Source organism: Phyllobates terribilis, unplaced genomic scaffold (genome assembly GCF_046119375.1).
Source record: "Phyllobates terribilis strain yellow unplaced genomic scaffold, ASM4611937v1 Scaffold_5__5_contigs__length_657084704, whole genome shotgun sequence".
NCBI lineage: Eukaryota > Metazoa > Chordata > Amphibia > Anura > Dendrobatidae > Phyllobates > Phyllobates terribilis.
The window spans coordinates 137781544-137799461 of NW_027362765.1; the positions used below are offsets into that span (position 1 = coordinate 137781544).

Consider the following 17918-nt stretch of genomic DNA (forward strand, 5'->3'; position numbering starts at 1 on the left):
TCTAATATAGTTTGGTACACCTACACTAACTAGAAACAAGCAAATCTCTCCCTAGCTCAGCAGCAGCTCTCCCTACACTGTCTGATCCGGAGTGACTGTGACGAGCATGGCGGCGCCAGGTCTGATATAGACCTGATGGCGCTGTGCGGCCAGCCAATCACTGTAATGCCACAACCAACATGGCTACGGCATTACAGTGAGTGGCAGGCAATCCCTGCATGTTCATTGGCGCCAAACATACAGGGAGGAGACCCGAGCTCCCACCGAGCAACCCCGGAAATACTCGAGCGCCGAGCATGTCGAGCAGTGAGATGCTCGGGCGAGCACCGAGCAGTAGCAAACATGCTCGCTCATCACTATTGCTGATGTTTTTTGCCTTCAGGAGTGTGGGATTCATGATGCTCCCAGTGACAAAGACTGGCTTTATGGACAGCATGTCTGGTCTGGGTCTAATCATAATAAAAATGATGGGGTGGGGATATTAGTTGGGAATAAAGAAATCTCTATTGATAGTTATACTGTGGTGGAGGTGGGCCGATGTCTAATTGCATTTTTGAGTTATAGGGGGTGGCGGGTCAGAATTATTAATTTATATTGCACTACAGGGAAGGAAGAGCGGCTTGCTCTTCTTGAAAAGTTAAGTTTTTTCTTCCAGGGAAATCTCCCACTATTTTTGTTGGGGACGTCAGTTGTGTCACAGAAAGCAAGTGTGACATAACAGGAAAGAAATTGTCCCATTTAATTTGTGATTTTTCCTTTCTAGATGCAACAGTTGTTGTTCTTGGCATGCCACCATTTATTTCTAAAAATATGTTATGTTTGGATTTTTCTCAACACAAGGTACCTTTTTCGGACCATGAATGTTTGAGAGGCGTGTTTAGTGCAAATGGTGACCAAGTGTATGGGGGTGGGGTATGGAAGTTGAATGCAAAGCTGCTAGAGGATGAAGAGGTGATGAATGAGTTTAATGTAAAGTATGAAAGATGGAGAATGTGTAAGAAGGATTTTGTGTGTGTGCTTGACTGGTGGGATTGGGTGAAAGTGCAATTTAAAACTTTCTTCAAAAAGTGGGGCTACAGGAAAGCTGCCAGATATAGGAATAGGTTTAATGACCTTAATAGGCGGATTGACTGGTTGAGAAAGTGTGTTGCAAGTGGTTTGGAGATGTCTGATCAACTTACTGAGGCTAAGAATGAATTGAAGCGTGTGTTGGATGAGAAAGGAAAAGAAATTATATATTGTACTAAAATTGAACACCTGGAGAAAAATGAGAAGTGTATGAGGTTCTTTTTTTTAAAAAAAATGAATGGTAGGAAGACTGATATGAATGAAGTTGTGAATGAAAGTGGAACCAGCTGTATGGGTGAGGATGTGCTGAAAGAAGTGAATAGGTTTTATAGCAAGTTGTATGATGAGAAATGGATTGACTATGGGGCTTGTGTCATATGTTCTGAATGGTGTGGAGAAAAAACGTGATTCTGAGGAGCGTGATATGTTGTGTGAGGATGTCATTCTGGATGAAGTGAAGAATGTGGTGTGGAGTGCTAAGAAGAGTAAGACTCCTGGGAAAGATGGTATACCTGTAGAGTTGTATGTGAAAATATGGGAGGTTTTGGGAACAGATTTGACTGAGGTATGTAAGTATATGTGGGTGAATGGTAGGTTGTGTGAATCAATGAAAGAAGGAGTGGTTGTGCTTGTGTATAAAAAGGGTGAGAGGAAAAATTCGGAAAACTGGAGACCAATAACACTGCTGAATTCACTGCTGGTCCTCATCCACAACGGAAGGTGTTGTGGATGAGGACCAAGTATGTGCTGTGCCTGGAAGAAGTATGAGTGATAATTTGTTATTGTTGAGAGATATGATTGAGGATTGCAAGGATAGAAAGCAGAAATGTATGGTTTTAGCTATTGATTTTGAGAAAGCGTTTGACAGGGTTTCGCATTTGTTTTTGATTAAAGTACTGGAAAGAATGGGGTTTCCTAGAGAATTTGTGAATTGTGTAAAATCATTGTATGATTGTGTGTCAAGTGAGTTCTTGGTTAATGGTTGGCTGTGTGACAAAGTGAAGATTAGGTCAGGAGTAAAGGCCCCGTCACACTTAGCGATGCTGCAACGATCCCGACAACGATACGACCTGTCAGGGATCGTTGCTGCGTCGCTATGTGGTCGCTGGTGAGCTGTCAAACAGGCAGGCTCACCAACGATCAGGGGAGCAGCGACATAGTGGAAAGAATCTTTCCACGATGTCCTGCTCCTGGTTACGAGCCTGCTGAAGCAGGAGCAGGCTGGTAACTATGGTAAACATTGGGTTACTAGGGGCACACGCGCTCCTAGTAACCCGTTGTTTATCATGGTTACCACTCTGCTACAGTGAGCGGGAGGTTACCGCTCACTTTAGCAGGCTCGTAACCATGATAAACAACGGGTTACTAGGTGCGCGTGTGCCCCTAGTAACCCGATGTTTACCATAGTTACCAGCCTGATCGCTGCTCCCGCTGGTCACACACAGCGATGTGTACTGACCAGCGGGAGAGCAACGACCAAAAAATGGTCCAGGACACTTTGCAGCGATCAGCGACCTCACAGCAGGGGCCTGATCGTTGCAAAGTGTCACACATAGCGACATCGCTGGTGAGGTCGCTGTTGCGTCACCAAAACCGTGACACAGCAGCGATCTCGCTAGAGATCTCGCTATGTGAGACGGGGGCTTTAGGCAGGGGTGTGCTATGTCCCTTGTCTTGTTTGTATGTGTAATAGAACCATTGTTATGTCTGATTAGATGGGATAAAATGATGAGAGGTTTGTTGGTGCCTGGTAGTGGTGGTAAGCATGTGAAAGTGATAGGTTATATGGATGATGTTGTGGTTGTGAGTGAAAGTATGGCTTCTTTGAGTAGAATTAAGTTGCTTTTGGATTTCTTTGTTGGTGCGTCTGGTTTTAGGGTAAATTGGAATAAATGTAGTTTTAAATGTTTTGGAGATAGTAGTATTCGTATGGATGGTGTAAAGTGTGAAGAGGGTGCAATCAAGATTTTGGGCGTATTACTTAATGATGACTTAAAAGTGAATGAAAGTTGGGAAGAGTGTGGTATGCGGGTTGAACGTAAATTTAATTTTTGGCGAATGAGAGAATTGACTCTGCGTGGTAAGGTATTAATTATCAAAGCAGCGATTCTCCCTATCCTGCTTTATGTGGCGACTGTTTTTCCTTCTCCTTACAGGAAAATTAAGAGAATAGAGAAGTTGGTATTCACATTCCTGTGGTGTAGTAAGATGGAGAAGTTGAAGAGGGAGAGCCTTTTTAAGGCTTGTCAGCATGGAGAGCTGGCCTTTCCCAATATTGAGGTCTTTTTAGGTCTTAATTATATTAAGACTGTGGTTATTTTGCTGGGTAAAGGCAAGAAAGGTGCTTTTATGGCTAATTATTCTGCTGGATGAATGTTGTATGGGTTATGCTGGAGGAAGAGAGATGCGAGTGTGCCTGTGGCCTTTAAGAGTCCTGTTTGGTATGAGGTGATTGAGAAATTTGTGAGAAAGCATGATTTGTTGAGTGTAGGAATGAATGATTTTAGAATAACTAAGAATGTGGTAAAAAGAATGAGTGCGAATGAAGTAGAGTGTAAAATTGTTGGGCTGAGAGGGAATGAGGTTTCAGATGCATGGAAGAAGTTAGATACGTATGGGATGTCAAATAAACAGAGGGATGTGGTATGGATGACTTTACATAATATGTAAAGAACAGATGTGTGTCCGAGAGTGGGATGTGGTGGTTGTGAGACTGTGAGGCATGTTATGTGGGATTGTTAGTATGCGTACAGTGGGTGGAAGTGTGTAGGTGGATTGTATAAGGGTTTAGCAGGCGTGAATTTTGTGGATTGGGGTGTGGCGATGTTTGGAATTGGTGTGTGTAGTCGGGCAAAAGACAGAATTTTATGGTTGACAATTGCTTGTGTGATGGAGAGTTTGTGGGATGCAAGGAACCTTGGACTTTTCAAGAGACAATCTTTATCAGTGTATGAATGTGTTAGACTTATTCTTTCAAGACTATACCTGATATATAAGTTGGACAGCAGAGGCGGTGGTGGTACAGATGCCGAAGGAATTTGGAAATTTAAAAAGTGGCATCACCTTATCAAATATCAGTGATTTTTTTCTTTGTGGTTGCCATGAAGTTTCTGCATTTGTGTTATGTATAGGAAGCTCCCATGTGATTAGATTTTTTCATATACTACTGCTAAATAAATAGAACCATGATGATGAGAAGTTTTAAGTAGCAAATTTTGGAGAAATTCATACTGTTTGCTAAAAATCTAAACTGAATGGTTTAAAAAGAAAATATTTTCTTATCAGTTTAACATCTGATACATCCCCCATACGTCCACAAATTTTCACACATTCTCCTCTCTCCTCCCCCCTAATGTCCCAAGCGCCTCAAGATCGGGAAGGGGGGGGGGTAGAGAGGATAGCTAATTATTGAATAGACGAATGAAACGTGCAATGCCTGTTCCATTCTTGCATTATTCCATTGTCCCATTGTTCCATTGCCCCCTAACAATGGGACAATGGAATAATGCAAGAATGGAACAGACATTGCACGTGTCATAATGGGCTAATGGCTTTTATCTTGCGGTGTTGCAGCAGCCAGCTTCAGTCTGTAAGGAGCCTACAGACTGGGAAGCAGGGGGACCGATGCTCATTTGTTCATTAATTACTTATCGTCTCTACCTACCCCCCGGTCTTGAGGCGCGTGGGACATTAGGGGGGGGGATCTGTGAAAATAGGTGGACTTATGCAGATTAAAAATGTGTGGGGTGCATCTGCAACAAGCAGTATAGTTGTGTGTTTTAAGGTGTCTATTGATGAACAACATGTCTTCCTAAGTGGAGTCTTTGTCTCTATCCCTACAATGGGTACCTTCTTGGGGCCAGGTTGAAGCTATAGGCCAAAACCAATTCAGGTAATCGATTCTCGGCCTTTTGGCTAAGATCGAGTATAGCATCCTTTCTTATCAGTTTAACATCTGATATGTCCCCTATACATCCACAAATTTTCACACATTCTCCTCTCTCCTCCCCCCTAATGTCCCAAGTGCCTCAAGATCGGGAAGGGGAAGGTTTAGAGAGTATAGCTAATTATTGAACAGACGAGCAGCGGTCCCCCTGCTTCCCAGTCTGCAGGCTCCCTACAGACTGAAGCTGGCTGCTGCAGCACAGCTAGATAAAAGCCAGAAACCCATTGTGACATGTGCAATGCCTGTTCCATTCTTGCATTCGTGCAGAATTCTATTGTCCCATTGTTCCATTGCCCCCTAACAATGGGACAATGGAATAATGCAAGAATGGAACAGACATTGCACGTGTCATAATGGGCTCCTGGTTTTTATCTGGCGGTGCTGCAGCAGCCAGCTTCTGTCTGTAGGGAGCCTACAGACTGGGAAGCAGGGGGACCGCTGCTCGTTTATTAATTAATTATCCACTATACCCCTCCCCCTGGTCTTGAGGCACGTGGGACATTAGAGGGGGGGGGAATGTGTGAAAATAGGTGGACTTATGCAGATTAAAAATGTGTGGGGTGCATCTGCAACAAGCAGTATAGTTGTGTGTTTTAAGGTGTCTATTGATGAACAACATGTGTTCCTAAGGGGAGTCTTTGTTCCTATCCTTACAATGGGTGCCTTCTTGGGGCCAGGGTGCAGCCATAGGCCAAAACAAATTCAGGTAATCGCTTCTCAGCCTTTTGGCTAAGATCGAGTGTAGCATCTTTTCTTATCAGTTTAACATCTGATACGTCCCCTATACATCCACAAATTTTCACACATTCTCCTCTCTCCTCCCCCCTAATGTCCCAAGCGCCTCAAGATCGGGAAGTGGGGGGGTAGAGGGGATAGCTAATTATTGAACAGAAGTGCAGCAGTCCCCCTGCTTCCCAGTCTGCAGGCTCCCTACAGACTGAAGCTGGCTGCTGCAGCACAGCTAGATAAAAGCCAGGAACCCATTATGACATGTGCAATGCCTGTTCCATTCTTGCATTCATGCATTACTCCATTGTTCCATTGCCCCCTAAAAATAGGACAATGGAATAATGCAAGAATGGAACAGACACTGCACGCATCATAATGGGCTCCTGGCTTTTATCTGGCGGTGCTGCAGCAGCCAGCTTCAGTCTGTAGGGAGCCTACAGACTGGGAAGCAGGGGGACCGCTGCTTGTTTGTTCATTAATTATTTATCCTCTATACCCCTCCCCCTGGTCTTGAGGCGCGTGGGACATTAAAGGGGGGGAGAATGTGTGAAAATAGGTGGACTTATGCAGATTAAAAATGTGTGGGGTGCATCTGCAGCAAGCAGTATAGTTGTGTATTTTAAAGTGTCCATTGATGAACAACATGTCTTCTTAAGGAGAGTCTTTGTCCCTATCCCTACAATGGATGCCTTCTTGGAGCCAGGGTGCAACCATAGGCCAAAACCAATTCAGGAAATCGCTCCTGGGCCTTTGAGTAAGATCGAGTGTAGCATCTTTTCTTATCAGTTTAACATCTGATACGTCCCCTATACATCCACAAATTTCACACATTCTCCTCTCTCCTCCCCCTTAATGTCCCAAGCACCTCAAGATCAGGAAGAAGGGGTAGAGAGGATAGCTAATTATTGAACAGATAAGCAGCGGTCCCCCTGCTTCCCAGTCTGCAGGCTCCCTATAGACTGAAGCTGGCTGCTGCAGCACAGCTAGCTAAAAGCCAGGAGCCCATTATGACATGTGCAATGCCTCTTCCATTCTTGCATTATTCCATTGTCCTATTGTTCCATTGCCCCCTAACAATGGGACAATGGAATAATGCAAGAATGGAACAGACATTGTACATGTCATAATGGGCTCCTGGTTTTTATCTGGCGGTGCTGCAGCAGCCAGCTTCAGTCTGTAGGGAGCCTACAGACTGGGAAGTAGGGGGACCGATGCTCGTTTGTTCATTAATTAGTTATCCTCTCTTACCCCCTGGTCTTGAGGCGCGTGGGACTTTAGGGGGGGGGATGTGTGAAAATAGGTGGACTTATGCAGATTAAAAATGTGTGGGGTGCATCTGCAACAAGCAGTATAGCTGTGTGTTTTAAGGTGTCTATTGATGAACAACATGTCTTCCTAAGGGGAGTCTTTGTCCCTATCCCTACAATAGATGCCTTCTTGGGGCTAGGGTGCAGCCATAGGCCAAAACCAATTCAGGTAATCGCTTCTCGGCCTTTTGGCTAAGATCAAATGCAGTGATCTAGCGGTTGCTGCCTTGGTCTTGGCAGAGAGGTGCCCAGGGTACCCGGCTCCTTGGCCTGGGGGGATCGCCTTGTCTAACGGCAGGGCTTCACCCCCCTGCTGCTATTAGAGAGTCGGATTAGTCCCTGGGCAACGAAAAGCGATCACCCTTGCCACTGCACATAGCTGCAGGAGGCAACTGTCGCCACACGGAGTGGTGGTGACAACATTTTGAGGAAATTGAGGAAGAAACTTTATGGATGGAAAGCTTGGAGGAAAATTTGGAAAGATGGAGCTGGCAAGGAAGAAGAACTGTTTGCGCTTCTTTGTGAAGTTGGAGGCAGTGGACGTTTTTTTGGATGAAAAGGAGATATTGGGAATGCTGGAGAAACATGGAGGAATTGAACAAAAGGAAGCTTTTTGTATGCAGGAATTAAGGTACAGAAAGCGTTTTGATGTGACAATAAAATCGGAGGATAAATGTGTTTTTTTTTTAAGAAGTGGAAAGAGGATGAAAATGGAAGTGTGCATGTGTGGCACCCCAGGGGTCTGGTTTCCACAGTAACAGCAATGTTATGTCTGAGAGCAGGTGGGAGGTCTCTTGGTCAGGGATCCTATGCATGCCACACCTCCTGCCCAGTCCTGGGAGGGGAAGGACTTCCCCTATATAAACCTAGGGCTGAGGCAGGGTTAGGGTGTAGAGAAGAAGTAGAGACAGAGAAGAGAAGCAGATATAGGAAAAGAACATCAGGAGCTCTGTGGGAGCAGTGCTATAAGGAGTCAGGGGCTGGCAGCTGCAGAGCTCGCCCTGACTGAGAAGCTATCACCGGACCCGGAGTCCGAGGCTGTGGGGACTAATCTTTACCCAGCAGCAGAAACCGCCCGGCAGGGGATTTCAGGTCCTCTGGCCAAGAAACCCGAAGGCACGGTCACACGCGTGGGACCAGCACCGCCGTCGTGGAGCGGACGCCACTAGAAGGCCCCGAGTCACCGGCCATACGGGTGAGCACCACACGGTACACTCAGGGACGTGGGCTACTTATATCCGCCTCTAGCAAGGTAGCCAGAAGAGTACAGTCAGTTTGGGAGGCCTACAACTCCGCCTGGCCAGGGGAGATCCCATCTACTCAAGGACTGACCAGGCCCCGATCGCTAGCCAGTACTCCGGGAGGGTCTATCTTTATCACCAGTAAAGACCCTGAACTACACCGCATCGTCTCTGAGTGATTCCTGCTACCCCCATCATCCACGTCGGCTGCCCTGAGGCCATACCCCTCCCGTTGGGGGTGATACTATCACGCTGCACAATCCTACCACCGGCCTCAGCGGTCTGCCCTGCAGCGGCAGCTCCTTCGCTGCATTCAACGGGTGGCGTAGTCGTCCAACATCTACCGCTAATACAACGCCACTTAGTCTGACTCCCTGGGCACGGACCGGGTCACCGCCACGAGACTACAACCCTCAACAGATCCGGCTCCGGGTAAGCTCCTGCATGCGCAACGCTGTGCGACACAGGCCCAGGGGTGCGTCAACTTTTGGCGTAGTCGGCAGGATAACGTGCCCGCAACCACCGGGTACTGCGTGCCTGAAAAAGACTGTTCAAACTTACCAGTGGTGAAGATTCCCGCCATCTGTGGAGGTTTCCCGCCATCCGGCGCCATCTTCTACCTTCTTCCCGCCATCCGCGAAGTTTTCCCACCATCCGGCGCCATCTTCTGCCTTCTTCCCGCCATCCGTGGAGTTTTCCCGCCGTTGGACGCCATCTTGAAGACGCCGCGCGGGAAGAAGAGGGGCGTGGACTCCGAAAGCGCGCGAGAACTGAAGCCCCGCCTCACGTCCGGACGTTGCGTAAGGTCCTGGAAGGAGTCCAGCAGACGCCAACGTCACAGGAGCGCGACGGAAGGTCCTCAACCCTGACGATCCACTGCGGAGCCGCGGCCTACGGAAGAGGATCATCGCAAGGTAGGCCACGGTCCACTAGGGGGGAGGAAGATGTCGGATACGGAGGAGAGCTTCACTGCCTCAACCCCCGCCAGCGCCACCGCTGCTGCAGTCATGCCTTTCACCATGCCCTATATCCCGGGAGCGGCCTGGCTACCCCAGTACTCAGGGGAGTCACATACCCTGCATGACTTTAGAGAAAAGCTGGATAGCCTCTTCCAGGTGTATCCCCTCACAGAAGAGCAAAAAGTGAGCATCCTGGTGGCCCAATTAACCGAGGCAGCCCAAAGGGAGGTAAAGTCCTGGCCACCTGGGGGGAGGACTGTTGCAGGGATACTAACCCGGCTGAGGGACACCTTTGATACCCGCACCTCAGCCGAGATCAAGCTTAGATTCTACGGGTGCAAGCAGCGAGCACACGAGAGTATAAGGGACTATGCCCTGAACCTACAAGAGGCCCTGAGAGCCATTAAGCAGACCGACCCTGACGGCGTGGGAGACGAGGACAGGCTGTTGACTGAACAATTTATAGAGGGTTTATATTGCAATGCCCACCGAACCCAGTTGCGGGCAATGGCCTTACAGGACCCTCATCTGGGATTTGCACAGTTCAAGGACAGAGCCATCCGGGTGCTCCGAGAACCGGCACCAGGTGGCGTTGTGACCCACAGACGCCCCACTACCACTTACCACCAGGAGGCGGCACCCTTGTCGGCAGGGCCTGTGGGAGCTGATGCGCAGGCTTTGAACAATGACCCGGCTCCAGACCTGCACCATCAGGTCCAAGAGCTAGCTAAAAGCGTTGCCGCGCTAACCCGAACTGTGCAGTCTTTACAGGTTTCCACTCCAGGGAAGATCCAGCTGGCATCCGGACCGGAGGACATCCCGTGGCGTCGACCAAGGAGGACCCCACCGGCCAGAGGAAGACCCAGCGACCGATACAACGAGGACGGACAACCCATCTGCCGCTGCTGCAATCAACCCGGACATATGGCAAGGTACTGTCCTTTAAACTGGCACAACCTGGGGTAGAGGGCCAAACCCCAGGAAAAAGATCATCAGGCCCATCGAACTGGCGCGACAAATATGTGGGAGGACGTCCAGTCTTGCCTGTGGTACTGGATGGCATCCCCATGAGTGCCCTACTGGACACCGGGTCACAGGTTACCACTATCCCGTACGTGCTCTTCAAGCAGTACTGGAATGACTCGGATATCACCCGCTACCCTGACGACGATTTGAGTATCATCGCCAGCAATGGTCAGCCCGTGCCACAGATTGGATTTAAAGAGGTGACCATTAAAATCGGTAGAGTTGAACTGGCGGCACAGGGACTGATCATTGTAGACATTGACAAGCACGAGAGTCACCCAAAGATAACTCTAGGAACTAATGTAATTGAAAATTGTCTTGCAGAGGTGATTTTCCTTTTACAGCAGGTTGCCAAGAACGCCAGCTCCGGCCAGCAGCGAGTGCTCCAGAAAGAGATCCGGGCACTGATGCGACGGCAACAGATAGAACTCTCCGGTGGTGAGATTGGTAGCGTAAGAATGTGTGACCCTTTCCCTATTGCCATGCCCCCAAAAAGTGAAATGATGATTTGGTGCCGGGCAGCTATTGGTCTGAGAGGTAGAGATTACCAGGCAATGGTAGAACCAGTTTACTCAGACAGTAGGCCCACCATTTTGACAGCACGGGGGGTGGTCAATGTACGCCATGGGAGGGTGCCCGTTCGCATAATAAATATCGGGAAGAGGGAAGTGTACCTGCCCCGGTATGCCACGCTAGCCAAATTGTATACCATCAATCAAAATTCCATACAGTCCGTAGAACCCTTGCCTCCATCTTCCCCGGAGGAAAGTAACGGCTCTAAGGAAACAATGGAAGACTGGTGTCAGCAACTACATTTGGGTACTGACTCCACTCCCTCACACCAGAGACAGGGAATCTATCGGGTGGTTCAAGAGTACGAGAGAGTGTTTAGTAAACACCCGTTAGACTTCGGGCGAGTCAAGGGGGTAGAATCATAGAATCATAGAATGGTAGAGTTGGAAGGGACCTCCTGGGTCATCTGGTCCAACCCCCTGCTCAAAGCAGGATTCACTAGATCATCTCAGACAGATGTCTGTCCAGCCTCTGTTTGAAGACGTCCATTGAAGGGGAACTCACCACCTCTCGTGGCAGCCTGTTCCACTCATTAATCACCCTAACTGTCAAAAAGTTTTTTCTAATATCTAATCTGTGTCTCCTCCCATTTAGTTTCATCCCATTGCTTCTAGTCTTTCCTTGTGCAAATGAGAATAAAGATGATCCTTCTACAATGTGACAGCCCTTGACATATTTGTAGACAGCTATTAAGTCTCCTCTCAGTCTTCTTTTTTGCAAGCTAAACATTCCCAAATCCTGCAACCGTTCCTCATAGGACATGGTTTGCAGACCAGTCACCACATCCCCACGGGAGACCATCTTCCCATAAAAGAGAGGTATCGACCCGTACCCCCTGCACACTACCAACACGCCAAGGGGATGCTTAGGGACATGAAGGAGGCTGGGGTGATCAGGGATAGCTGTAGCCCCTGGGCAGCTCCACTAGTCTTAGTCAAAATGAAAGACAACACCATGAGGATGTGTGTAGATTACCGGAAAATCAACCGTATCACACACAAGGATGCGTACCCCTTACCAAGGATAGAGGAGTCTTTGGCTGCTTTAAGATCTGCTAACTTCTTCTCTACCTTGGATCTCACTAGCGGGTACTGGCAGGTTCCTGTAGCAGAGGCGGACCGGGAGAAGACCGCATTCACCACCCCGATGGGACTTAGCGAGTTTACCTGCATGCCGTTCGGACTCTGTAACGCACCAGGAACCTTTCAACGATTAATGGAGTGCTGTCTGGGCCACAGAAACTTCGAGACGGTCCTGTTGTACCTGGACGATGTCATCGTATATTCCAAGACTTATGAGGACCACCTGAAACACCTGGCGGAAGTGTTCGAAGCTCTGGCAAACTACGGCCTAAAGGTAAAACCCTCCAAGTGTCACCTCCTAAAACCAAAGGTGCAGTACCTGGGACACGTGGTGAGCGCTGACGGAGTGGCTCCCGACCCTGATAAGATCACCGCAATTAAGGAATGGCCAAGTCCCTCCAGTGTAAAGGAAGTGCGGCAGTTCCTCGGGTTGGTAGGCTATTACCGCAGATTCATCCCCGGTTTCACCAAAAAGGCAGCTCCTATGCAGGACCTCCTGATAGGCCAGTCCCGGAAGGCCAAGAACCAGAAGCCGCCCTTCAAATGGGAGAAGTTAGAAGAAGAGTCCTTCCGCCAGCTGAAGATGGCCCTCACGGGGGATGAAATCCTGGCGTACCCTGATTACAGCCAGCCCTTTATCCTCTACACCGACGCAAGTAACATCGGGCTAGGAGCCGTACTGTCCCAGATCCAGCAGGGGAAAGAACGAGTAATCGCTTACGCCAGTCGAAAACTGCGACCCACCGAAAGAAACCCTGAGAATTACAGCTCATTTAAGCTAGAGTTCCTGGCAGTGGTGTGGGCAGTCACCGAACGCTTTAAGCACTACCTCGCTTCTTCCCGGTTCACCGTGTACACGGATAACAACCCGTTGACACACCTGGACACGGCAAGACTCGGTGCCCTAGAGCAGAGATGGATGGCCCGTCTGTCCAACTACGAGTTCACAATCAAATACCGGGCAGGACGCTCCAATACCAACGCGGACGCCCTGTCCAGGATGCCAAACCTACCGGACGTAGGAGAAGATCCAGAGGGACTGGAAGAAGTCGAACTCCCCGCGTTCCACCGTCATGGGACTATCCAGTATTCCCATCGGGTAAGGAGTAAGCAAGCCGCTACGTTTAACCCCTTGCCTCACTACAACTGGGAGGAAACGCAAGACAGTGACCCTGCCGTCCGACTGGTGAAGGAGATGCTGACTCGGCCAGAGGCTCGCCTTGACCCAGACGCTCCGGAGGAAGCCAAACAACTGTGGGCTGAGAAGAGTCGACTGTTCCTTTACAAGGGGAAGTTGTGCCGCAGAATGGTTAACTCCCGGACGCATGAACTAATCTGGCAAGTAGTGGTGCCACGAAGAGACGCAGCCATGGTGATGGAGGCATACCACGACGGGGCTGGACACTTCGGATGGAAGAAGCTGGAGTTCCTGCTGCGCGGGCGGTTCCACTGGGTAGGCATGAGGGGAACCATCGAGAGGTGGTGCAGAGACTGTGGCCCGTGCAACCTAAGAAGGAAGGACCGTGCCAGCCAGAAGACCCCCCTTCAGTCCATCGTCACCAAGCAGCCGTTGGAACTGGTAGCCTTGGATCATGTAAAACTGACCCCAAGCAGAAGTGGCTACGTCTACGCGTTAACCATTGTGGATCATTACTCCCGGTTCTTGGTTGTCGTCCCCGTTAAGGACTTAACAGCTCAAACAGCAGCTAGAGCCTTCCAGCAGCACTTCTGCCGTCCACACGGGTACCCGGACCAAGTGCTGACGGACCAGGGACCTGCCTTTGAAGCGGAGGTCTTCCAGGAATTCTGCAATCTGTATGGCTGCCGGAAGATAAGGACGACACCCTATCATCCGCAAACTAATGGACTTTGTGAGAAAATGAACCAGGTGGTAATGGATCTTCTGAAAACGTTGCCCCTGGAAGAACGCAGTCTGTGGCCTGAGAAGCTGCCCGACCTGGTGGACCTATACAACTACATCCCTGTAGGTTCCACCAACTGTACCCCGGCTTACCTAATGAGGGCAAGGCCTGGTAAGCTACCTGTTGACCTGGAGATGGGAGTCCTGACACCCGAGGACACTTCACCGGAAGCAGACTGGGACACAGAGAGGCAGCAGCAGTACCGGAAAGTACAGGAGAGCGTGGAGCGAAGTCTCTGTCTCGCTAGGGAAAGACAAGAGAAAACTTACAACCAGTATGCTCCCGCTGTTCCCCTGGTACCTGGAGAGCAGGTCTTGAAGAGGAAGAGACGGCTCCACAAGTTGGACGACCAGTGGGAGAAGGACCCGTACACCGTACTGCCCTCAAGCCACGACAACCCAAAGGTCTGTACCATCAGTAAAGACGGAGGGGAAACCACAGCCATTGTATCCCGGGATCACCTGAAGAAGTGTCCCGAACAGCTACGGAACCCAGAAGGAGAGCAAGAAGACCCTCGACCCGTAGAGGAAAGGGAAGATAAGGTTAGTACTGTGCTCGGAGACTTCCCTCGGTCCTGGACTCAAGTCAATGGTGCAGTTGGGGTACCCGTCCTCACGTTCCTCCAACCAGCATCCCAAGTGCCTACGGAGCAACAGGTAGAGCTGGAAGAGCAGCCGGTCCAGGAGGCAGCAGACTCCACACAAGCAGAACAGGAGGATCAACCCTCTGTTCATAGTGAGCCTGCCGTACCCCTAGTGAGCCAAAGAGCCCGTAGACAGCTGCCCAGTTTACCCTTGACAGCTCCTACACCCTGTAGTTCAGGGCCAGACAGTCAGCTCCGTAGGTCCACTAGGGCCACTAGAGGCCAGTTACCCGCACGTTGGAGGATTTGAAGTGTTTAAATTGTTTTATTTGTGGTCACCTGTCTGTTACTTGTAAATAATTATGTGTTTCTAGTTATTTTTAGGAGTCCTTGGTGGATTTACCGGGAATCCTTGTACAATTGGTTGGAGCGTAACCTAGGAATGGACTAAAGACTGTTAAGGACTCGGGGCAGGACAGACCCCTACCTGGTTACGTCTCCCTGTTTTGGTGAAATGGACACCTTGCTTTTCTTCAAAACTGCACCCGGTTGCGGACACGCCGTAACCATCTTTATGTGTTTTTCTTATTGTATTATTATTGTTTATACCTTGTTATGTTTTTCTAAAAATATGTTTAGTCCCGGAGTACTAAATTTCACTAGGGGGGAATGTGGCACCACAGGGGTCTGGTTTCCACAGTAACAGCAATGTTATGTCTGAGAGCAGGTGGGAGGTCTCTTGGTCAGGGATCCTATGCATGCCACACCTCCTGCCCAGTCCTGGGAGGGGAAGGACTTCCCCTATATAAACCTAGGGCTGAGGCAGGGTTAGGGTGTAGAGAAGAAGTAGAGACAGAGAAGAGAAGCAGATATAGGAAAAGAACATCAGGAGCTCTGTGGGAGCAGTGCTATAAGGAGTCAGGGTCTGGCAGCTGCAGAGCTCACCCTGACTGAGAAGCTATCACCGGACCCGGAGTCCGAGGCTGTGGGGACTAATCTTTACCCAGCAGCAGAAACCGCCCGGCAGGGGATTTCAGGTCCTCTGGCCAAGAAACCCGAAGGCACGGTCACACGCGTGGGACCAGCACCGCCGTCGTGGAGCGGACGCCACTAGAAGGCCCCGAGTCACCGGCCATACGGGTGAGCACCACACGGTACACTCAGGGACGTGGGCTACTTATATCCGCCTCTAGCAAGGTAGCCAGAAGAGTAGAGTCAGTTTGGGAGGCCTACAACTCCGCCTGGCCAGGGGAGATCCCATCTACTCAAGGACTGACCAGGCCCCGATCGCTAGCCAGTACTCCGGGAGGGTCTATCTTTATCACCAGTAAAGACCCTGAACTACACCGCATCGTCTCTGAGTGATTCCTGCTACCCCCATCATCCACGTCGGCTGCCCTGAGGCCATACCCCTCCCGTTGGGGGTGATACTATCACGCTGCACAATCCTACCACCGGCCTCAGCGGTCTGCCCTGCAGCGGCAGCTCCTTCGCTGCATTCAACGGGTGGCGTAGTCGTCCAACATCTACCGCTAATACAACGCCACTTAGTCTGACTCCCTGGGCACGGACCGGGTCACCGCCACGAGACTACAACCCTCAACAGATCCGGCTCCGGGTAAGCTCCTGCATGCGCAACGCTGTGCGACACAGGCCCAGGGGTGCGTCACATGTATACACATCAATGGTGGGAAACCAACAAGTTTGGTTATACAAATGGATGATCCATTTGTGGACAGTGGAGAAGTGTTGGAATATCTGGAGTCACGATGTGTTATGGCAAAATTTCAGAAAAATTATGTCAATAAAATAGGATTATGGAACTGCAAACAAAGGTTTTTTGTATGAATGAAAAAAGATGAAGAGGTGAATGCTGGGAGGTTTTTTTTTGTGGAAAATCTGGATTTGCATATTTTGAAGAGAATTCTGGAGGACAATGGGAGAAAACGAAACAGGAAGTTGTGGATTTGGAGTTAAAAAAACAGAATGTTTTGCAGAATACTGAGATGGGGAAGTCGATAGCTGTGGATTTAAGGAAGATACTGTCTGTTGTAAAGGAAGAAACAAAAAAAGTGTGGAAAGGTGGGAGTAAAAGTGGGTAATAAGGAAGTGAAGAAGAAAGTTAAACTGGATAAAAAGGAAATAAAGAAGGTTGCAGTAGAAGACTTAATGGTGGAAGTTGAGGAAGTGATCTCAAAGGGGAAATCTGAACAGTTAAGATTTGAAGAAGATGAATCTTTTGGTGAAGAATTTGAAGTAAAGGGAAAGGAGGTATGGAGGGATCAGGGAGTTTTTGTGTATTGGGAAGATCCGTTTGAAAATTCAGGAAAGGTTGTGTGTCATTAGCATGTTGTTAAAATGTAGAGATTTTGTGAAATATGATTTTTTACGGGAAAAGTTATGTTATCTATGATAGAGTAAATTTTATTTTAGTGGTTTCAAAATGATGAATGTCAGTTTCTACAATACGTTTACGTTACATAGTAACATAGCTTTTGAGGTTGAAGGAAGACTAAGTCCATCTAGTTCAACCCATAGCCTAACATGTTGATCCAGAGGAAGGCAAAAAAACACATGTGGCAAACACCAAGCTCCACATTGGGGAAAAAAATTCCTTCCTGACTCCATACGACAATCAGACTAGTTCCCTGGATCAACGCCCTATCAAGGAATCTAGTATATATAACCTGTAATATTATACTTTTCAAGAAAGGCATCCATGCCCTTCTTAAATTTTAGTAGTGAATCACTCATTACAACAACATGCGGCAGAGAGTTCCATAGTCTGACTGCTCTTACAGTAAAGAATCCACGTCTGTGATTATGATTAAACCTTCTTTCCTCCAGACATATAAGATGCTCCCTTGTCCCCATCTCAGGCCTCAGAGTAAAAAGATCAGTAGAAAGGTCTTTGTACTGTGCCCTCATATACTTGTACATATTAATAAGATCACCCCTAAGCCTTCGTTTTTCCAAAGTAAATAACCGCAAGTGTAATAACCTGTCTTGGTATTGCAGACCCCCCCAGTCCTGTAATAACCTTGGTCGCTCTTCTCTGTACCCGCTCTAGTTCAGCTGTGTCTTTCTTATACACCGGAGACCAGAACTGTACACAGTATTCTAAGTGTGGTCGCACTAGTGACTTGTATAGAGGTAAAATTATGTTCTCCTCATGAGCACCTATGCCTCTTTTAATGCATCCCATTATTTTATTTGCCTTTGCAGCAGCTGCCTGACACTGGCCACCAAACGTAAACTTGTCGTCCACCAATACACCCAGGTCTTTTTCAGTGACAGTTTTGCCCAGTGTTTTACAATTAAGCATATAATTATACATTTTATTTCCTCTACCCAAGTACATTACCTTACATTTATCCCCATTAAAGCTCATTTGCCATTTATTAGCCCAAGCTTCTAGTTTACATAGATCCTCCCGTAATATAAAATTGTCCTCCTCTGTATTGATTACCCTGCAGAGTTTA

The 17918-nt window shown here is 48.5% G+C and overlaps 1 non-coding gene and 2 pseudogenes across 1 annotated transcript; all 3 read left to right on the top strand.

The window, feature by feature from the left end:
• The first annotated feature begins 4963 nt into the window (after positions 1–4963).
• On the top strand, positions 4964–5064 carry LOC141150971 (U2 spliceosomal RNA; annotated as a pseudogene).
• A 659-nt stretch (positions 5065–5723) lies between these two features.
• Positions 5724–5927, top strand: LOC141150910 (U2 spliceosomal RNA; annotated as a pseudogene).
• Positions 5928–6478: 551 nt separating this feature from the next.
• LOC141151302 (U2 spliceosomal RNA) lies at positions 6479–6677 on the top strand. Its single transcript, XR_012247000.1, has one exon. It is a non-coding gene; the product is annotated as a U2 spliceosomal RNA (small nuclear RNA).
• The last annotated feature ends 11241 nt before the right edge of the window (positions 6678–17918 follow it).